The following is a 24748-nucleotide window of genomic DNA, read 5'->3' on the forward strand; positions in this document are numbered from 1 at the left end:
ACAGTGGTAGATATCATGCCTCATTATTCCTATAATGTTGGGTATGTAATAGGATCAGGGTTTTTTTCTTGATTCGCCCCCCATTTCTTGATCATTTCTTGTGTCAAAACCCTTTTGTCAACAAGCATCTCAATTTCTTTTAACAGTGGCCTACAATTGCCAGTAAAGTGTCCAGATACCCCCAAGTGGAAATTACAAACACTATCTTGATCATAGCTATGAGAAGAAGGGTTTGATGTCACTTTAGTTGGTCTTGGTGTAATGTATTGACCTTTAACCAAATGAGGATTCAAGTCTGAAATGGAAGTTTGGAACACTTCCAAAGTTTTTCTTGATCGCATGACTTTCTTTGGTCGATCCGAACAGTTACTTGCTCTTTTTCTTTTGCAAATGCGAGGACGTTGGATACGACACTCATTTACATCATCAGCCTTTTCTTTTTGATCCGTCGGGCTCCTGGATGTGACTTTTGAGTTTTCTTCATTGATTACATTCTCAATTAAATCTCCACTTGTCACAAGATTCCCGAATTCCTTTGTCGGATTTCCATGCATTAACTCGAAGAAAGGCGCTGGAAGGGAATAACGAAACATACGTGATATTTCTTCTTCTAATATGGGAGGTTGAACTTGTGCTGCCACTCCTCTCCATTTTAAGGCATATTCTTGAAATCTTTCATTGGTTTTCTTCTTTACTCTTCGAAGATCCATACGTGTTGGAGTTAAGCCTTTAACATACCGATATTGTTCCAAAAATGCATCAGCTAAATCAACCCATCGCTTGATCTGTTCTTGTGTCAACTGATTGTACCAGACTACTGCTGGGCCAATAAGGCTATCATGGAAAGAGTGAATTAACAGATCATCAGAACTTAAATATCCTTCCATTTTTCTGCAAAACATTCTCAAATGGATTAAGGGACAACTGGTGCCATCATATTTCTCAAAATCAGGCATTTTGAAATCATGGGGAATAACCAAATATGGAACCAAGCTGAGCTCTCGTGCTTCTAATTCTTTGTGGGAGACATCAACACTTTTCATATTTTTGATTGCTTCATCCATCCTCTTAAATCTTTCCTCATATTGTGAATAATAAACGAGGCTATTCTTTGAGTTCAAGTGGGATGCCCCAGAGTATATCCTTCTTGACTCTTCATTCTGATAGCATGGTTGCTCTTTAGCAGTTATCTTTTCTTTATCAGATGCCACACACTGAATAATTTGATTTGATCCATCTGGTACTAAATCTGATGTTTCTTTCCTTATATCCTGAGGTAACCCTGTCAATTGTTCTGGCCACTGATCTTGTAGTCCCTCATAAGATTGCTCCATTGTTTTCATGATGATGGTAAAGTAAAATGAATGAATGACCTTGGTTTTACTGTTACAAAACCTTTCATTAATTATTAACATGTTTTTATAATTAATGTATATAACAATACTAAAAAAATATAATGTAAATGCATAAATGCATAAATGCAAAAATAAGAATACAAACTGTGTAATGCAAAGATGTAAAAAGTAAGAATACAAAATGAAAATGCACAGATACAAAATGTAAATGCATGTATGAAAAAGTGTTACTCAAGAGTGATCATCTTAGAACAGATTTCATTGAACACAAAAGTTTCGGTACATCAAACAAAACTTTTACATGTAGGGAATAGCTTTCACTCCTAATTTCTCTATTTCACTTAAAAGCCAAACTAACTTCCACTCATACTCAGGTGTGGAGTTATCCATCTTCTTTAACTCTCTCGTGAAGCCAGCTAAGTCCACCAGCTTATGAGCCACATTGTTTGCTTGAGCAGCAGCTTCATTCATGACATTGTCTTTTTCCTTCATCCTTTGTGTCAATTCTCGAAGTTGTAAACAATGTTGTTCATTTTTTCTTGTGAGAGAATCTTTATGTTCATAAACTTCTCATACAATATCTCCATAATCATCTACACATTTCTTCAATGTTTTGTTCTTGGCCATAGTGGCTTTTAATTCAGTATCGATTTCAAGCTGATGAATCTGATATGATGTTTCCATGTTGGTCATAGCACTATTTAACCTTTGATTTTTGACTTGACATCTTTTCAATTCACTAACAGACATATTGCATCTTTCTTTTGTAACTCGTGAATTATGATAAAACTTCTTGGCTCGTCTTTCATGTATGTTACAGTTCTTCTTTAGTTTGGTGACCCCTGTTATCCACTCTTCTGGGGTGTTCCCTATATAAGCATTTTGAAAGGCTTGACTGACCTTCTGGAAATCTTCATGTATGCTTTCCATTTCGGTGCTCAATTTATCGTTTTGATCATTCAAATGACATATTTGGGCTTCGAATCTCAGAAAATCTTCTTCCTTCTGGACGTCCCTACTGATGCTATTACCTTTGAATACATTTGGTGTTGATCTGGTAGGATCTTCAATTACCAAACTAGGTTGATCATTTATTATAAACTGCAAGATTCCCTGATCCAAAAGACTTTGGACTCGACGTTTGAAGGCAAGACAATTCTCAATGGTATGTCCTTGAGCTCCGGAATGATATTTACAATAAACGTTGATGTTATACCAATTCGGATACGGAGGTTGGAACGATTTTATATAATATGGATCCACTTCTCGTGCTTCAAGTAGCTTCTCATACAACTTTTTATATGATATGGGGATAGTATCAAGACGAGAACCACCTTTTGTCTTGGATTGAACCTGAGTTTTAGACATCAGGAGCAGACTAAACTTTGATGATTTCAGGTTACATGATTTCTTATCTTCTCTGGGAGCTTTTACAGTTGTCATCATTTCTTTGGTATCTCCAGACGATTTGTGAATATGAATGATGATTGTTTGTAATTTCTCAAACTGGTTAAGATCAGAAGTCCCTTGTGTATCTGACATTGCAGAGTTAGGTTCATTGAGCTCTCTCTCTTTCTGTGCAGGGGTTTCTTTTTCTTTGTCCAAAACAGATATTCTATCCATCATTTTAGATATCTGCTCTCTTATTTGCCGTATCTCCTTTTGCTCTTCAATGGGCATACAATCTTTGGGTGCATAGCTCTCATCTATCCTCGGAGTTCCCTCAGGATGCCATTCCTTGGCCGCGACATATTTTGTTTGATCATAAAATTTTTTGTCCATTTATGAAGTCTTTCCAATTTGATGAACAATATTTCAAGTCAACACCTTTTGGTTATGCCATGATCATGCAATGCAAACGAAAGAAATCAATATAAACAAGTTAGAGCAAAACAAAATGTATGAAAAAAATAAGAAAAAAAATAGAATAGTTAGTACCAACTAATGGAAAAAAATATATCTATCAAGGTATAAATCTTAACCTCATGCTTTGTTTGGAAAATTTAACCTAACCGCATGATTTCTAGTTCGCATGCATTTATTCAGGAAAAAGAAAATGAAATAAAATAAATTAAAAGATAAAAAGTTAGAACTTATTTATCCTTTGTGTACACCTATGAACAGAGGTTTGGTACTGTCTTAGATCAGGTGAATTTCTAGGGTTTATTATATGCAGAGTTTTAGTTCTAAGAGTAAAGGTACTCGAATTGTCCTTGTTGATGCCCCCTTGGGCTGCCAACCCTTAATCCTAGTCCACTACAGACTTAAGCGGACTGAGTTCAATTCGAGGGGACACATTTCTCTATGCTTGACACGGAGAATAAATTCTCACGAAGACATAGAGCATATGAACTCCAAAAGCTACTTGCTAGGTCTGACACGGAGAATAAATTCTCACGAAGACGTCGCTTTCACTCCCACTTAAAAGAGACAAATCTCAGTTATAGTGATTATGTTTATGCAATGCAAGTATTGTGTGTGAGGAGAAATATTCAGACTTCTAACAAACAATAAAAATGAAATTTAACACATTTAAATAAAAACAATCATAAAGAAGAATATATAAAATATTACAAAAATAATAAGTATATGTATAAAAAATTTGAAAGGAAAGAATTATAAATAAAATATATGAATTTTTAATTTCTAGAGACAATTATAATTAATTTCAAAGCTTAACTTGTCCCCAGCGGAGTCGCCAAGCTGTCGTAACCGGTTTTCGCCCGGGTACGAAATTTTTATTTGGCGGGAAAAGTGATGCTAATAATAAATAATTTGGGAGTCGCCATCGGCCTTTTGGGTTAGGTAGGTCGAATACCTAAAAATTATCTTTTAAAAGAGTTTTTAAGAAAACATCAGTTAAAAGATGAACTGATCCGCGTTTATAACCAAAAATTCGTTCTTTTTATTAATAAAAAGGGGTTCGTGGCCGGTTACGTTTAGGGAAGGATTAGCACCCCTACAATGCCCAAAATTGTTACTTTTTAATTATAAATTGTCTTTAATAATAGAATTTTAAGAATTCAAATATATTTAATTTAAAATTATGTTATTTCAAATTTTATTACTATAATTTTTAAGAAAATATATAAATTTAAATATATTTATAAAAATATTTATTTATTTAGAAATATCAGAAAATGACTTCTAGTTGCTTTAAGACTGCCCTTTTCTTTGATATTAAAAATAAATATTATTATTTAAACCAATATATATATATATATATATATAATATAATAATGAAATTAATAATTTACATATATATTAAAAGTAATAAAATAATATTGCAAATAAATAAATGGAGGAAAAAAAATCCCATAGTATTAAAATATAAATTATCTAAATTAATGAACATAACTTGAAATATAATTAATAATAATAATTTAACCTATATAATTATTAATCAATGATTAAAATATCAATTATTAAAATTAAGAAATCCAATTCGAAATATTATAAAACATAAATATTAACAATTTAATTTAACCTATATAATTATACAGGATTAAAATAAATATTAATTAAATAATAAGGGACTAAATCGGTTATTTGCCCTAAAGTATGTAATTATACTGGAAAGGACTAAAACATAATATATTAAAATTTGAATACCAAATTAAAATAAATAAAAATAACTTGTAGTGACTATTTTGTAAAGATTACAAAATTAAAGGGGCTGCGGAAAGGGTTTTACTGTTATGAAATTACACAGATACCCCTCCCCAAAACGGCGTCGTTTGGGAAGGGGTATAAATACCCTAAACGCCTGGCCCTAAGGGCCAAGCTTCCTCATATCTGCTTTCCTCTTCTCTCTCTTAAACTGAGAGAGAGATTTCTCTCTCGCCTCTCTTTAGATTCCTCTAACCGGAGGAAGGCCGACCACCAGTCGGCAGTCGTCTGCCGCCGCTAACTCTACCGCCGGCCACTGCCTTCGGTGGCTGGAAAATTTTTTTTTACACTAAAATACAGCCCTAATTTCCCCAAAGTCGAGTCCGACCTTTGTTTCCCCAAAAAGACTCCTAATCGGAGTAGATCTATGAAAATACCTTCGGTATTTTCTATTCTCCGGCAATGTTTAGTGCTTCCGGCGATGATCAAGACTCCAAGGGTAAGTTTCTTTCTTCTTTCTTTGTTTTCTGTTTTGGTTCACTGCTTGTAGTGGGTTCTCTTTCTTTGTGCGTTGCCGTTGTTGTTCTTGCTCTGTGTCTTTTCTTGCTGTCCTTTCTCTTTTTTTTTGCAGGTTCGGTTTTATAGGCCTCGATGAGGCTCTCGTCGGACCTTATAATAAGATGGTCTTCGGTGAGTCACCAAGCTATGGCGGTGACTCACCCTTAGAGCAGCAACGTGGGCGGCCATCTGGGTCTTCTGGATCCTTCTGTGGTGGCGAGGCGTGGCGGTAACTGAAGCATCAACGTGGAGATGGCAATGAGCGGCGGCTGTGGCTTCTAGAAGCTTGAGGCGGCGGCTAGAGCTGGGGTTTAGAAACCCTAGCTGAAACCCCAAATGTTTTAGGGTTTTTGGTTAGTCTGGGCCGGTTCTGTTTTGTTTGTAACTGGGCCGGTCCAGTTTTCATTGGGCCTGTTTGTAAATAATAATTATTTAATAATAATATAATATATATATATAATAATAATATTTAATAATAATAATAATAATTTAAGTAAAATGAAAAATTGGTGTTTACAGATGGCATACCTCACATAAGTACATTCTTAATAATAATTTGGTTCTCATGGTTATGTCTATATGGTCGTGGACACATTACGGTTCTATAAAAGCATAGATAACTATGACCTAATAGTATTCTTGAAGTGGTCATTAAAAGCATGCTTAACCTTTTTTTATATTTTAGCCATTATTTTCATCATAATAATGGACTTGGGATAAGAACCCTTACAGTGATTGATCGCACAATGTTTATGTAAGTAAATTGTTGTATTGAACATATATCTTAGAGGTGTTTAAACTTTGGTTTTAATTGAATTAACAGATCAAATTAATCGAAAATATTAAATATTAAATATATAATATTTATTATTTATAAATTTTGATTAATTAAGTTAACAGACCATTTTAACTGAACTTTGTATGATTCAGTTAAAATTTTTTGAAAAAATAGGTTCAATTAACAATTAAAGGGGGGAAATACAATAATGAATTTTGGGTAGTTCGGTTCGGCCGGTTAATCGAATCGACTGATTAAACACCCTAATTCCATTGTTACTTCCAATAATGAGTCTGCTATCAACATATAGGCATATGATTACATATCCATCAACATTGATTTTTGATATATACACATTTATCACACTTATTAATTTTTAAATTTATTTGGTATAATGACACTGTCAAACTTTTCATGTCATTGCTTTGGTGGATATTAATTCTAGAAATTAAGGTGAGTATCCCTCGAATTTTGAAGTGTTTTGTGATTTTTATAAATATGATGCTCTACATATTCTGTATGCAAGCATGATGTGTTATTTGTGTAGGAAGTGAGTAAAATTACCAAGTTTCCCTTAGCTATGAATAGTGTTATTCAGGAAATGCTTTAAAACGTTAGTGATTGCATGCTGAGCTTTAGTGAAATCCCTAAATACCCTTAAATGGATAAATTTTCCAAAATACTCTTGGTCTTAATAAGTTATATGAAAAGCTCGAGAGTACATGAAAAAATTTGTTAAGACTCCGAAAATTAATTAGGTACTTTTTCCATAATTCTTAAACATCTGATATACTTTTAAGCGGGGTGAATTATTAGAGTACCCTTAAGAGGGGATGAAATGACTAAATCACCCTTATGGGTTAAACATTTAGTAACTCTTCAAATAATGATATATTTGATTTATATTTTATATAAAAATGTGTAAAATGATCGTACAAGTAAAAAAGACTAAAATTCCCTTCATAAAGGAAAGTTACTAGAATACCCCTAAGACATCTAGTAAAAATTTAAGGATACCAAGATTGAGTTTAATTTATTTAAGGAGAGTATTGACACTCAATTTTTAGTAATAATACTCAAATGTGAGTATCGCTACTCGTGAAATACCTTAATAACATTGAAATTAAATTGATATCGATACTTGAAATAAGTATATATAATCCTAGACAGTGTACCACTACTCATGTAGGAGTACTAATGCCAGATACGATAATCAACCGACATTAGCAATGCTCGAGTGAGGAGGTTTAATAATGATTGAGAAAGATTAATAATTTTTATTGATAATGTGAACGTGATTAAATGTATGTGATTAAACATAAAAATATTACGAGGTAATATTCCATAAGACTTATATCTTTGTTTGATACTCAAGAAATAATGAAGTCACTTAAGGTACTTGTGTACGATGATAATCTTGGTTGTGTGAGGAATATATAAATATCCCAATGTTAATGTTGTTGCACTTATAATGCTGATCAGACGTTGCTCTGATGCTGAGGTGACCCAACCTTATTTAGATACTCTAGAGGAGTAGGCTAGCCTAGTGTATGATGTTGATGTTGTGTAACTGAGATCTTACCCGAGGTACATGGTAATTTAGGTAATTTAGGTAATTTGGATGTAATATGTTAATGTTATATGACTCAAATCTCATCTGAACTACTTAAATTGTAGGCTAGAAGGGTGTAAGTGTAACGCCCAAATTTCCAGGTTAGTAGTTTTATGCACCCAAGAGGGTTTTGGATAAACCCAATAGCCTTAAAGGAAGCCTTGGTCCAAGTATGAGTTGATTTCGGCTTGAGTTGAGCCCACTTTGAGATAAAAGAATATTTTTTATATGAAGATAAATGAGGAAGGACTAAAGTTGTAAATTACCCCAAAAGCATTCTAAAGGTTGAATTATATTTATGTTAGCTTATGCCATGGTGGAAGAAACCCAAGTTTTTCCTTGTCATATTCTTATTCAAAACTTCTCCTTCTAGTCTCTTATATCTTGAACAAATGAAGATTTTTATTTTTCTTCATTTTAAGGACGTTTCTATGATAGTATGAAGAGTAATCTTTACCTCTTGAGCTTCCATTCAAGCTCTTAATCTCGAGGTTTGGTTATGGTGGCCAAGTGGGGGTTTTAGAAGGATTTTGAATCCTAGAGCTTTTGGGAGGCTCTAATTGTTTCTCTCCCTTAGAAATAACATTCTTATTTCTTTTAATCTTTTAGATGAGTTTGCAATACGTTCCTTTGATTTTTGTTAGTGAGGAAAGTGGGTGAAGGCTCCAAAAAAATGAAGGAAAAACTAGTGCATATGTGAGCTTGGGGTTGATTCACCAACTCCTAGTAGTAAGGTAACACACCTCTAACACTACTATAACACTTGTAGATCAGCATATATAGTGTGTTTTCCTATATGTGTTTATTAAACATTTGGGTGCACTTTGGGTTTATAGGATAAAACGGGATGTTTGATATTTTTCATGCATAAATAAATGACTTTGGCTTTAAATAAATTTTAGGGGCTTGTGAGGATCTTAGGAGTGATTTGGGGAGTTTTACTTGTGAAAATTAGAGCTTTCTGGATTTAAGGTATCAATAATGTATAAATAATATCAATATTTTTTGTATAATAAGGCTAAAATAAGAGCATTTATAGGGTTGGTATCGGTACCCTTTTCTTGGGAATATTGATACTATTTATGGGGTATCGATACTCGGGGTTTAATATCGATAATAATGGATCAACTCAAATTCTAGTGAGCTGATTTGGTATTAGAACCAAGTTAAGTACTAATAACATAAAGGGTGTACTGATACTCCAGGTAAGAGTATCGATACCCATGTACTTTTATAAACATCGAATGTAATTTTGGTATCGATACTCGGGCAATATTGATACCACAAGAGGGTAGTACCGATACTCTAGGTAGGGGTATGAAAACTGAGGAATGTCTTAAAATCCAGTGTGCTAGATTGGTATCGATACTTAGGGTGGTGTCGATATCCTAAGAGGAAGTTGTACATATACCATAAGGCTGAGTAACAGTACTATCGTGGAAGTGAAGGCCGTAAGCCTTGCTTTGATTAAGGAAATCGGAAAGGGGTTAGGATCGATGGAAAATGTCAATAAAAGCTTGTAAGTGAGAATATTAACAATTGTGTGATAACATAAGATCATTATGAGGAAAGATTTCATAAGACTTATACCTTCTTTGAAGCTCGGGAAACAATAAGGGCACCCGAGTTACTTGTGTATGACGATCATCTAGATGAGTAAAGGATTATCCAAATATATCTAAATTTAGTGCGAGGGCACTTATGTCTAGTTGGATGTTGTACTGATACAATCTGACCTAGACATGTCTCGAGTACTCGAGAGGAGTAGGCTAGCTAAGAGAGGTGTTTATGGTATGTGACACGGGCTTCGCTTAAGGTACTTCGAAGATATTGATGTTGTGTGACACAAATCTTGCATGAAGTAACCTGAGTAAGTAGATAAGGGTGTAAGTTTTGAGATGATATGTGACCCTAAGCTATACCACTATGCTTGTTATTGTCGTGTGTTGAATGTTCATTCTTGTTAATAACTATACTTGTAGCATGCTCATTTATTTAATGCATGTAGTATAGTTATACTATTTGTGTGGCACTAAGCTCGTAATTTCAACGTTCGAAATATGTTTTTGTTCGCAGGTTCTTAAGTACTAGTTTGAGGAGCTCGTGGCCATATTGTAGGTTTTCTAAACTTCGTCGACTACCAGAGTATGTCTCGAGTATTGTAATGGGCATGTACCGTCATAGAACCTTGTGTAATATTCGAGTCATAAACTTTATTTTAACTTACGTATTTTGAATACAATTATGGGAGTTCCCCACATTTTGTAAACTTATCACCTTTCGAGGGTTACTATGTTTTTAATTATAGTTTAAATCATAAATGTGATGGAATATTTTTAGAAAAATGGTTAGCCACTTCGGTGGTTTCGTCTAACATTTTAATCCTCCAAATTTTTGGTTGGGTCAGACTAGAGTGTTACAGCGAGTCCCGTTATACTGAGGTGACCTGGACTAAATCATAATGTATACTTATGTGTGTACCTATTTCGTAGGCTAGAGGAGTGTAAGTCTCGTGATGCTGAGGTGACCTTGGACTATATCATGATGCCTACTTGTGTTTTATGATTGTGTTGCTTCATGACATTTTTTATTATAGTACTTGACGTTAGATGAGATCTTGTACTATATATGATTATTATCTGACGCTAGGTGCCATCAAATAGCTTATTATTAGTAAAAGAATTATCAATATAAGACATAGAACCATTGAATCAGTACATGAGTGATACCACTCTATAATAGAGTACAAACAAATGTTAATAATCACGATATTCATAAAATGAGGACGATGTGACTTTTGATACTCCCTAGGTTAAAGAAATACTTGAGCCTTAATGACTAGTTAGAGAAGACTTATATTATGTTCGATGTTTTTGTACTTATATTTGATATATATTTTTATGTTTTTTTAATCTCATAAAATATAGTAGAGTAGATGTGTACTCACTAAGCGTGCTAGATCTACATTCGAAATGTTTCCATCCACATGTTATATATTTTCTGGATTGCGATGGGACAACGACATCATTAGAGGAGTCTCAGTGTACCATTGTACAATGATGATGACTCAGTGGGCATGTAGAGGTTATGGTTGGTATTTTGATCAAATTGTAATATTTTATTTATGTATTTATGTATTAAATTTTCAAACAATGATCTCTGCTTTTCTAAAATGTATGGTTTTCATATTTGTTTAGTTATTTTAAAAGGTTTGAGTAAATACTTTAAAAGAAGGTTAGTCACATTGGTGATTTTGTGTGATACTCGAGTCCTCGAGATTAGAGTGGTAAACAAGTGATCTTAGATATTTTTCCCATTATGCGGGAGGGACAAATCCTATATTTGCAACACCCTAAACCCAATTGGGCCTAAAGTGCCACATTGGACTACCGATGCAACCCCTGAATTTGGAATTATGTTCATTTTCTTTTAAAACATGCTCAATGGTATTATACAACATACAAAACAATTATTAAAACATTTTATAAACGAGAGTTTCGTGGAACATAATTTAAAATCAAAATAATACATCTCACTGTTTGGTAAAATAAATACACAAGTAAGGTTCTCTGAATATACATACCCAATAAAGCTATAATACAATACAATACTCTGAAGGAGATGCTAGAAGTCCTGTTGTTATAGTTCTCCATGAACTACTCAAGCTACTAACCTGCCCACTGAAAACATCTAAAGGCTGAGCTTACAAAGCCCAATAGTATAATCACTAATCTAGAGTTGCATTAAGGGTCTCATAAACATAAGTATGCTAAAGATGTAGTACTAATTAGTAGGCACATACATGATCTTGATCAAGTTCTACCTACTTAATGCTTTATTGCTCTATCACTAAAATAAGAGACCCACACTTCCCTTAGTCCTCGGACAAGGCCTCACCATGACTACACCTTTATTTGGTCTCTACTAAGATTAACTGTAACTACTTTGCACTATCTAAATGCAACTCTAACTCGAATGTGTATCATCTATATGCAATGCTAACTAGTATCTGGTCTCACAAAGCCATTAGACACTAGCATCTCTGAATATCATGTCCGGCTAACCCACCCCTCGTGAGTGTTAGGAATCGCGCCCCAATTAGCCATTGAAGTGCCTCGCGTACTTGTTGTAGTGTATACGGGTAAAGACATTACACCTGCCAACCCACCATTCGCGAGTGTTAAAGAGTCAACACATAGTTAGCTACAAAAGTACCCCGCGCACTTACTTCAGGTGGACTCAGATATCCTGTACTAGTAGACGATCGTCACCGCCTGAACTGGACTGATGTGACTATACATGCATACCTAAGGTCCAGAGGCCACACGACACTAACATCGCTAACTAACCCCTCGAGAGTATTCGAGCTTCATGGCTTGACTAACTTTTGAAGTACCTCGTGCACTGACAATGCCCCACTAGGTCAACTAAGGTAACCTAGGTATACCCTAACATAACTAGAATCACAAAATGAGGTTATTCTCTCACTAGTTGTTATCTTGTTCATTCTCGATCCAGAACATTACGCGAAGGCTTATTGGTCTATTACTAATGTTATTTACTACACTGCTACACTTTGGTCACTCGTTATCAAAGGGTAATTTGTTGGGACCGTCAGCGCACCCCAAGGCGCAGCGAAAACAAAACTCGACAGTCTCACCAGTGATCCAAGTATGTAAAACCGAAATCGGGATAAAGGGATACGAATACTTACAGTGGGTTCCTTGAAAAAAAAGCAAGGACAACAACGAGAAGTGGTGACCATGAATTGTTCGAATCGAAAGCCTCCATGAAAACACGTCTTGGCCTCTACTTAGTTCACCCTATTAAGAGCAAAGTTTTCTTTTTCCCAAAATATATTTTGAGAAAACGGCTGAAGTGAAAATGGCTGCTAGACCTTGCCTCATTTTAAATATATCAATTACCCTAACATATTAGGGTTTTTTAAGTTATTTAGAATTAATAAATAAAATATTATTTAATTAATTCAAATTAAATATACATTAAAGACTTATAATCTAAATTACAATCTTTAATGTTTATTTAAAAACTTATTTAATTATTCCGAATTATATATATATCAATTAAAAGAGTTGTAATCTAAATTACATTCTTTTAATGCTTACTTACTATATTTGGGATAATTAAAATCATATGTATATCAAATATACATATCTTAACTATAGATATATTTTAGTAACACACAAAAAATTGTACATCTTTGCTCATTTCAATCCTAGGGTGTGACCCTGTAGGTTCTTGTAATGTTAGTAATATAAATATTAGAACAATTCTAATATTACATACAATGAGTGACATCTAGCAATATATCATTGTTACCTAAGTTACGAGAAATTATGATTCGACATATTATCTTCGTGATTAACTCTTTTATATATTACATTTGTTTGTCCTCTATATCTAGAATAGGCACAAGTCTCAGAATAGTCACACTTGTATAACCCATCTATTGTTTCTTGATATCTACAGTAGACTATAATTAACGAATAATTTGTGATAACACATATCAACTTATTCGAGAATGGCCAAGCATTTCTAGTCTCACTCAATCAAGTGGCCTGTGATATATTTCCTATTATATAGGAAGGACAAATCATATCTTAACCATATACACCCCACTACATATATCGAGATATATTCAATAACAGTCTTTATAGTGCAACCAATTACAGAGCATGTTTAACTGTATCAAAACATACAACAATATATGTTGGGATGATATTGATCTCGAGTCTTAGGATCATATATATATTTCATCACCATGGGCAATGTTATGACCGTTACAAAATAATCCAAGACATATGCTCATGATTGGTCAATCCAATACATTGTTGTCTAACAATATAATCATGTATCAATTTCGACATCTCTATGTCAATGACAATTCCTTGTCATCAATTAATAACATGTTAGTCTTAATCGTATTATTATTATTCATGCCCATAATAATACTTGACAATGGATCTTTTAATAATGTTATTATATGGACTTTATTATCTTTCAATTTATGTTAAACACAGACATATAACTGAAAATAATATTGGCAATGCCTTTATTCAATAAAATCGGTAAATAAATGTATTATTACAATCATCATATGATTGGTCTTTGGGCATACTCTAACAATCTCCCACTAGCACTTAGACCAATCACTTACATATCTAATACCGAGTGACTCAGTGTGATCATGTCTCTGCTGTGTAAGAGGCTTCGTCAAGGGATTAATAATGTTGTCATCCGTGTGTACTCTTCATATTTCCACATCTCCTTGATCTATGATCTCTCGAATGAGATGAAAGTGTCTAAGAATATGTTTGGATCGTTGATGAGATATGGGTTCCTTTGCTTGTGCAATTGCTCCATTATTGTCACAACAGAGTTCTACATCATCTAATATGCTAGGAACAACCCCTAATTCCAATATGAACTTCGTGACCCAAACAGCCTCATTTGTTGCTTCACTAGCTACAATGTATTCAGCCTCTATTATAGAATTAGCTACAGTGTCTTGCTTCTAACTTTTCCAGCTCACATCACCTCCATTAAGACAAAACACACAAAACCTGATTGCGATCATGAGTCATCCTTGTCAGTTTGGAAGCTGGCATCAGTATAACCTTTTATGCTAAGCTCTTCCTCCCCTTCATAGACAAGAAACTTATCCTTAGTTCTTCTTAAGTACTTAAGGATATTTTTAATCGCAACCCAGTGATTTTCACCAGGGTTTGCTTGATACCGACTCGTCATGCTTAAAGCATACGATACATCTGGTCGAGTACATATCATGGTATACATGATAGAACCAATAGCTAAAGCATATGGAATGTTATTCATCTGTTCTCTTTCTTGTGGAGTCGAAGGACATATTTCCTACGAAAGAGAAATGCCATGTCTCATAGGCAAAAATCCTTTCTTGGATTCTTCCATACTGAACTTTTTCAGTAATTTGTCTATATATTTACTTTGACTCAGACCTAGAAGTCGTCTTGATCTATCTCTATAGATCTTAACTCCTATGATATATGCTGTCTCACCCAAATATTTCTTAGAAAAACAACTACCTAACCAAGTCTTAATAGACTGTAAAGTAGGTATAACATTTCCTATGATGAGTATGTCGTATACATACAAGATTAGGAAAAAAACAATGCTCCTACTAGCCTTCTTATAAACAAAAGGTTCATCTTCATTTCTGATAAAACCAAACTCTTTGATTGCATCATTGAAACAAAGATTCTAGCTTCGAGAAGCTTGCTTTAGTCCATAAATAGACCTCTAAAGCTTACAAACCTTTCCAGCATTTCCTAGAATAAAAAAACCTTATGGTTGTGTCATACACATATCCTCTTTAAGGTTTCCATTAAGGAAAGCGGTTTTGACATCCATTTTCTAGATTTCCTAATCATGGAATGTAGCTATTGCAAGCAAGATCCGGATAGACTTAAACATAGCTACAGTGGAGAATGTTTCATCATAGTCTACACCATGAACTTGTCAAAAACCTTTAGCGACTAATCGCCCCTTGTATGTTTGTACATTACCATCCATGTCGGTTTTCTTCTTGAAAACACATTTACACTCTATAGGTTTGACCCCTTCCGGTGGTTCAACCAAAGTCTACACTTGGTTTACTGACATAGAATCCATCTCAGATATCATGGCTTCAAGCCATTTCTCATAGTCTAGGCTAGACACTGCCTCTTGATAAGTCCTAGGCTCATCTTGATCCATAAGAATAACATCTCTATGCGCAGTAACGAGAAATCCAAATCTCTCAGGTGCATGACATTCGCTTGTGGATCTACGCAGTGGTTGTGTTTCTAAATATGTTAATTGATCCTCAACAACTTATGAAACATACTCAACTTCAAGTTCATTGATATGTTTTTCTTGAACTTCTCCAAGTTTAATATTTCTACCTTTCCCTTTCTTTTAGAGAAATTCTATTTTGAGAAAAACTAATGTTCGAGTAACAAACACTTTATTCTCATTAGGGTTGAAGAAATAGTATCCCTTAGTTTCTTTTGGATATCCAACAAATATACACTTATGAGATTTAGGTTCGATCTTTGTAGACATCTAATGTTTTATATAAGCTTCACAACCCTAAATCTTTATAAAAGACATACTGGACACTTCCCAGTCCATATCTCGTATGGTGTCTTTTGAACCAATTTAGATAAAACACGATTTAATGTGAAGGTGGTTGTTTCAAGTGCATGTCCCCAAAAAGAAGTCGAAAGATCACTATGACTCGTCATCGATCGAACCATGTCTAATAGTGTTCGATTCCTTCTTTCAGAAACTCCATTCCACTATGGTGTACCAAGTGGTGTAAGTTATGAGACAATCTCACATTCTTTCAGGAGTTCATCAAACTCTATGCTTAAGTATCCTCCACCTTGATCTGATCGAAGTGCCTTAATACTCTTGCCTAGTTGATTTTTTACATCATTTTTAAATTCCTTAAACTTTTCAAGGTCTTTAGATTTATGGTGCATAAGATAAATATACCCATACCGACTGAAGTCATCGGTGAACGTAATGAAGTAATGGAGTCCACCTCTGGCTTGTGTATTCATCGATCCATAGGCATCACTATGTATTAACCCCAATAAATCACTTGCTCACTCACATTTACTATTAAAAGGGGCTTTAGTCATTTTTCTCAACAAGCAAGATTCGCATACATCATATTGTTCGAAAACAAATGAATCTAAGAATTCATCTTTATAGAGTTTTGATATGTGTTTCTCACTTATATGGCCTAAACGACAATGCCAAAGATAAGTTTTATTCGAGTCATTTGTTTTTGATCTCTTAGTATTTATGTTATAAATGGTGTTTTCTTGATCCAAAATATAGAGACCATTAACCAATTGTGTCGAACCATAAAAAACACTATCGAGATAAAAAAAAACAACAATTATTCTTAATAATAATCTCAAAACCAATCTTTTCCAAACAAGAAATAAAAATAATGTTCTTAGTCAAACTAGGAACATAATAGCAATCCTCTAAATTTAAATCAAGTCCACTAGGAAGAGATAAAACATATGTCCCTATAGCTAATGCAACAACTCTTGCTCCATTTCCCACTCGTAGGTATACGTCTCCTTTAGCCAAATTCCTTCTCTTTTGTCGTCCCTATACAGTACCCAAGAAGTAGATGTTGACAAATTAACATCAATAACATAAATACTTGAAACAAACGTTTCATTTACTTTTCCCTTCGTGACCTCTTCAAGGTAAACAGGGCGGTTTCTCTTCCAATGTCCGGTCTTATCGCAATGGAACATTTTCCTTCCTTGATAACTCCCCCTTTGGGTTTCAATGCATTTTTCCCTTTTGGATTGGCCTTACCATTGCCCTTAGACTTTGCCACTACCTTTTTCTTTACCTTTCCTTTGTCCTTGTGGACCATCAGAATGGGCTTAGGTCCAACCTTTTTCATGTTACTTTTAGGAGTTCGTAACATGCCAAGTAACTGTGGCAAAGTCTTGTTAATTTAATTCATGTTGAAATTAAGGAAAAATTGGCTAAATATATCTAGCAACGATTGTAGGATAACATCGGTAGCCAATTCATCTTTGAGAGGAAATCCTAGTTTTTCCAACGTTTGGATGTAGCCCATCATCTTGATGACATGAGCTCCTACAGGAGTTCCATATACCATTTTGCATTGAAATAGAGCTTTAGAGGTCTCATATCTCTCTTGAAATGCTTGCCCTTCATATATTTCTTTGAGATTTTAAATCATCTCATATGCAACCATGTCTTTATGTTACTTCTAAAGCTCAGGAGTCATGGTGGCAAGTATTAAACATCCAACATCTAACATATCATCCATATGCTTCTTGAATTTGTCTTTGTCATCTCTTGAAGCATTAGCTGTCGATTCATCAGGAACAAGTTCCTCAATGACATATTCCTTCCTTTCCTGTTTGAGAACAATTCTCAAATTACGAAACCAGTCAAGGAAGTTTATGACATTAAGTTATCCTTCTCAAGGAGTGATCGCAGTGATAAAGTGTTGTTTGCCATTAACTCTACAACAATGAAAATATTAAAGTAAGTAAATTTACCGAATTAAAATTTATAAATAGTACTTTATTTACAAATTACTCCCACTATTTTATTCAAAATTAAAAACCCTGTTTGTTTTAATTTCGAAAAAAAATCAACAAAAATTTTTCTAGTAGGTGAGGATCCATAATACATCAATTTCCTAAATCAGCTTTGGCTTTTCTTTAAGGATAATGATTATTTAGGTAAGTAACACTTTACTAGTTACATCTCATGTAACTCCTCATTTTGGTGAACAACTTTTATTCAAGTCATCCCATGACTTATCCAAATATTTAACCTCTAGGTTTCTAATCGTATTAGAAAAACCTAGCTAAGTTATTACCAATATCTCCAACGGTGAATATCACTTGCTTATTCTTCCCGTTTAACCAAGATAGATTTATGTGCTAATGCTTCGGCAAAGCCCACACAATATTGATCGAATCCTTAACGAGGGTAAATATTGGACGGTTAAGTTAACTTAGATTAAAAAGAAGGATTTGAGTAATTATCTCATCATTGTTCATTTTATTATTAGGCCCTTATTGATCTCATCAATATTCATTCTTATTTTATCATTTGATGCATTGCATACATAAAAAATATAGCAATAAATAAGATGCAATGGTTATAGCCCAAAATAATGAGTAAGGTGGCCCATCCCAAGCCAATGGGAGAACCAAAAACCCTAAAGCCTAAGAATGCTCTCCAAGTATCTTCTCGCCATTCTTCTGCTACTTGCGAATCTTCATAGGTTTACAATTTTAAAAGAAACTCGTGTTACATACGAGGGAGTAAGATGAGAAGAGAAATACAATAGTGATATAGAAAGGCAAGGCTCGCAGACCGTATTTCAAATTAAACCATTGTAAATTGAACAAGGGCTATAACCATGCATGTCAAACACCGTGCAAAACAAACATATCATATATATATACACGTTCTTACGCCTTTGTTAAAAAATATTAATATGGGCCTTCAATTTGAACTGCTTATGAGGGGTCTAGGGGCGAAGCCCCTAACGATGGCCGTTGGGATTTTTTGAAAAACAGTACTTCTGTTTCTATGGAAAAACTTCACGATTTGATAACACTTATCAACATAATCGTGCTTTTTGGATTTTCAATCCTGAAGATTTTCTGCATCGGAACAACCATTGTTCCACTGCCAAACGCGATCTGCTATCGCACTCCCACGGATCATCATGTCAACAATTAACATATGGATTTCGTAAAATCCTTGCAGCAACAAATCGATTGAAAAATATTTTAACAAATTAACATACTAATATTTGTGATATCGATTCGAATAATGATATCATGCATATTTGCCGAAAATGATAAAACTAGAACATCCATCTCATACATATCGCATCAACCAAGCATTTAACACGAATTTGGATCGTACAAGTGGCTCTGATACCACTATTGGGACCGTCGGTGCACCCCATGGCGCAATAGAAACAAAACTCGGTGGTCTCACCAGCGTCCAAGAACGTAAAACCGAAATCGGGAGAAAGTGATACGAATACTTACAGTGGGTTCCTTGAAAAAACAGCAAGGATAGCAACGAGAAGTGGTAATCAATAATTGTTCGAATCGAAAACCTTCACGAAAACACGTCTCGGCCTCTACTTAGTTCACCCGATTGAGAGCAAAGTTTTCTTTTTCCCAAAATCTATTTTTAGAAAACGACTGAAATGAAAAACAGCTACTAGACCTTGCCTCCTTTTAAATATATCAATTACCCTAACATCTTAGGGTTTTTAAAGTTATTTTGAATTAATAAATAAAATATTATTTAATTAGTTCAAATTAAATATACATTAAAGACTTATAATCTAAATTGCAATCTTTAATGTTTATTTAAAAACTTATTTAATTATTCTGAATTATATATATCAATTAAAAGAATTGTAATATAAATTACATTCTTTTAAAGCTTACTTACTATATTCGGGATAATTAAATTGTAACATTAGTAGTAAATATTAGAACAATTCTAATATTACATACAATGAGTGACATTTAGCAATATATCATTGTTACCTAAGTTACAAGAAATTATAATTCAACATATCATCCTCGTGATTAACTCTTTTATGTATTACATCCTTTTGTTCTTTATATCTAGAATAAGCACAAGTCTTAGAATAGTCACACTTGTATACCCCATCTATTGTTTCTTGATATCTAGAGTAGACTATAATTAATGAATAATTTCTTATATCACATATCAACTTATTCGAGCAAGGCCATGCATTTCTAGTCTCACTCAATCAAGTGGCATGTGATATATTTCCTATTATGTAGGAAGGACAAATCCTATCTTAACCATATACACCCCACTACAAATATCGAGATATATTCAATAACAGTCTTTATAGTGCAACCAGTTACGGAGCATGTTTAATTGTATCAAAACATACAACAATATATGTTGGGATGATATTGATCTTAAGTCTAAGGATCATACATATAGTCATCGCCATGAGCAATGTTATGACCGTTGCATAATAATCCAAGACATATGCTCATGATGGGTCAATCCAATATATTGTTCTCTAACAATATAATCATGTATCAATTCCGACATCTCTATGTCAATGACAACTCCTTCTCATCAATCAATAACATGTTAGTCTTAATTGTATTATTATTCTCCATGCCCATAATAATATTTTACTATGGATCTTTTAATAATGTTATTATATGGAATTTATTATCTTTCAGTTTATGTTAAATACAGACATATAACTGAAAATAATATTGGCAATGCCTTTATTCAATAAAATTGGTAAATAAATGTATTATTGCAATCATCATATGATTGGTCTTTAGGCATACTCTAACATAATTTACTCATTCTCTACCTCTAGAGAAGTCTTTAGACATTCTCGGGGTTTTACGGTGATTTTTGATGTTGTCGTTCATTGGTTGTACTATCCGCTAGCCCGATACCTAACTCGAATTCAACTTTGAGCATCGACACTCTAATTTCTCTTATTGAACTTCCTTTCAATACCCCTTGGATTGAAAGGACGACTTACACCTCTTGGTTCACTAAAATTCTCGATGCCCACATTCCCCACTATTTCTAAATCTGACTCGCTTATTGTATCATTGGTCGATAAATCCCCTGTAATGATCCTTGTTCTCCACTATCTGTATAAGTGCTCGAATGAATATACCTCGACGTATACCACTTAGAATGGTTCTCTGTAGTAACCCACTTCCAAAAGTGTTTCTATGTATTTTTGGGCATTCAAGTCCCTCACAGACTAATTTTTACTATTATGGATCGTCCTTAGATCTTACGGGCCATAGCTGGGTCAAAATGATCATCTAAAGTGAGTAGTATCATACTCTACTTATAGTATTGATACCCTAGGGTCAATTATTGATACCCCTATGAGTATCAGTACTAAAAATGCGTTATGTTTATGAAATTGAGGCCCAATATCGATACTACAACCCTAAGTATCGATATTGTAAGGGGAGCATTGATACTTCCCTTAGCAGTATCGATACTCCCAGCTTGAAATCCCTAATTTTAGCCCCAATTCATCCAATATCAATATTTTCCATCCTAGTATCGATACTCACCAAAAATGGTTATTTTAGTCTCAGAAAACACTTAAGATTTACCCTAAATGACTTGATTTGGTTTCTAATCATATTTTTGAAGCTTTAGGGAGATAATTAGGGTCTTAAAGTAGCATAAAAACGTCTTTTAAACCTTTAAAACATTATTTGATCATGATATAAAATATAAACCTAAAACACTTAAATACTCAAATCATATCAAAACTTCATACTAATGGAAATCTTACACTCCAAAGGATAAGAAATACACTACCTTGGTTTTAGAAACCTGAAATGAAGCCCCTTGCTTAGCCAAAATACTTTCCTTGGTGATTTTGGTGAAAACTTCTACTTTTCTCTTTAACTATAGAAACCCAAGGCTTGATTCACTAAAACAATGTTGCTAGAAGACTTATGAACGAAAATGAAGAATGAAAAAAAAAAACTTAAACTCTTACCTTTAGTTTGGCTTTTTGAAGAGGAAGAATGAGAAGAAAAATGAAAGAAAATGGGAAGAAGAAGAAAATGAAAGAATATAAAGGCTCATCTTTTGAAAATGGGGAAATCACACTTTTGGTCATTCATTATTTTTCTATTAATTAAAAAATTCCTTTTTATGAGTAATTGGGCCCGATCCAGACCCAATTAAGCCCAATAACTTAAATTATGAAATTCATGAGGTCCACTTACCTCTAATGTAAACCTGAAACTGCTAGCCCAAAATTTGGGGAGTTATAATATTAAGCAACCATATCTCATTACATGAATTATGGTATATCCGACACTATTGTTATGGTACAATAAGTTATGATAGACATTTGACTATATTAAAATAAATGACTCATGACATTGGGATAATGATGATATCAACTCTTCGATCATATACATAGTTATCACTATGAGTGATTTTGTGATTATTACATAATAACTTAAAAAACGTACTCAGAACGTGTCAGTCGCGTACTCATGTATTGATTTTGACATTTTTATGTCAATGACAACACTTTATCATCAATTCATTACATATTAGTTTTAATGTATTATTTTAATATCCTAAATTTTGGACTAGTGATTGAAATGAAAATTCTAGAAGTTCGGGGACCAAAGTGTAAAGTTGTAAAAGTTTAGGACTTAAAATTGAAAATTTTCAAAATTATATTTTGGGTATTTAAATAAGTAGTTCAGCCCAAGGCAATTAGTTTAATGAGTTTCATAATTTTGATCTGGAGTTTACATAAAAGTTTATTAAAGGAAAAAGATCGGTATATTATTCGGATAACCGAATCGAATTGGAAGATTACAAAAATGTGCAGGAATGTATATTTGGGTTGGAAAAAGTATATGGATATTTTTAATTAGTTTAATTTAAGTAGGATTGGTGGAATTTAGTGAGAATTGTACTATAAAGTGAAATCGTGCAATTTAGTGACTAATATCAAATTTTGGAAATTAGAGGGTTAAAAAAATTGAAAGATGAGATTTTTATGGTTATTTAATAATATTCAAATATATATAATGGATTGGAATGGGTGTAATTTTGGGAATTCATTAATGGTAATTTAGTCTTTTGGCTTAAAATGAATAAAAAATAAATTTTTAATTGATTTTTAAAGGCTAATTAGGAGATATTTGGTTAGAAATGTGTAGAAAAATCCGTTTTCTCCTCCCGAAAACTGTCAAACCTCCATAGACAAAGGGTAATTTTGCTTTTTCTTCAATTTTGGTCCATTTTAATTAGATTTTGGACTAAAGTATGAAATATAAAAATAATCCCCATTAAATTCTTTACAATTTGGTGTAATTATTTCTTGATTTCATGCTTGAATGGTTAAATCTTTAATTTTGGTGGATGAAGGGGAGTTGAGAATTTGATGAAATTAAGTTTAATTTTGATATTAGGAGTGTTGTAGAGTTATAATCAAGCATAAAAGTTGAATAAAAATTGTTGGAGGGATTGGTTTGGTGATTTGGACAATGATGGATATGTTAGGAACTTGGTTGAATTTGATTTGTTTTGCTTTGAATTTGATTGGAATGGATTCGAAATGTTTTATTAAGGCTTAAATTGTGATTGAATCAAAATGAAGACCATTATGGAAATTATTGCAAAGCTTCAGCCAAGGGGGAAAATTGTGTAAAAAAATTCCTATCGGTTTAGATTGAATGTAGGATTGATTCTAGGTACTTGAAATGATGTTTGGAACCGAATTGGAATTTTGTTAGACCTTGAGGGACATTTTTGCATAGTATGGAAACTTGAAGGGTTAATGTGCAATTATTGAGAAGTGAAGGTCCTATGCTGAAATTTAATATCAGAACAGTAAATTGGACTGATTTGGAAGAGTTTATAAATCTATGAATTCTCTTGTAAGTTGAAGGAAGTTGGTGGTGAGATGGTGAAGTTGTTAGGGACATTTTACAAAGTTTGGAAAATTTAAAAGATTAAGATGCAAGGTTTGGAAAGGTGGGATACAATGCTGGAAATTATAATTAGAATGTTAGAATATTGAATTTGGACTAATGTGGGAACTTTCACAAGATTAAGGGAGAGAAATTAGTTTTGAATATGTATCGATTATTTATTTTAGAAAGTTATTTGAATATAAATGATTATTATATTAGTTAAAGTACTAATTCGTATTTTAAACTTTTTATGTCGGAAAATCGATGTCGTGAAGATCGTGATCGAAAACAAATACAAAATGAATAAAAACAAAATGATTAAGTTTGAGAGTGCAGTGAAGATAGTAACTAAAGCGTAGGGAGGCAACAGATGAGTGCAACTAACTTTTTATCAAAAATAATACGAGGGCGACTTGCGACGAGTCAACCTTAATATATCTGAAAGAAAATGTTTTTAAATCATATTTAAAATAACTACAATTTAATATTATTTTATTTCATAGCATTTAAATATTTTGGGTATGAGCGACCCAAAAACCTGATTTTCATGAAAATAGTTTTATATTCGATTATCTGAATTATTTTTTATACAAATTAGTATTTGAGTTTAAATAAAGCCCATTGTATGAGAATGAGGGTTAGCGGTACAATGGCATGACATGGGGTGGAGTGAATATGTATATGTTTCGGATCTGGCACCAAGATGGATCACTCGTGGTTTGACTCGGCATACCCTAGTGGTTCACGAGGTGGAGTAATC

This window comes from Hibiscus syriacus, unplaced genomic scaffold (genome assembly GCF_006381635.1).
Source record: "Hibiscus syriacus cultivar Baekdansim isolate YM2019G1 unplaced genomic scaffold, ASM638163v2 tig00110450_pilon, whole genome shotgun sequence".
Taxonomy (NCBI): domain Eukaryota; kingdom Viridiplantae; phylum Streptophyta; class Magnoliopsida; order Malvales; family Malvaceae; genus Hibiscus; species Hibiscus syriacus.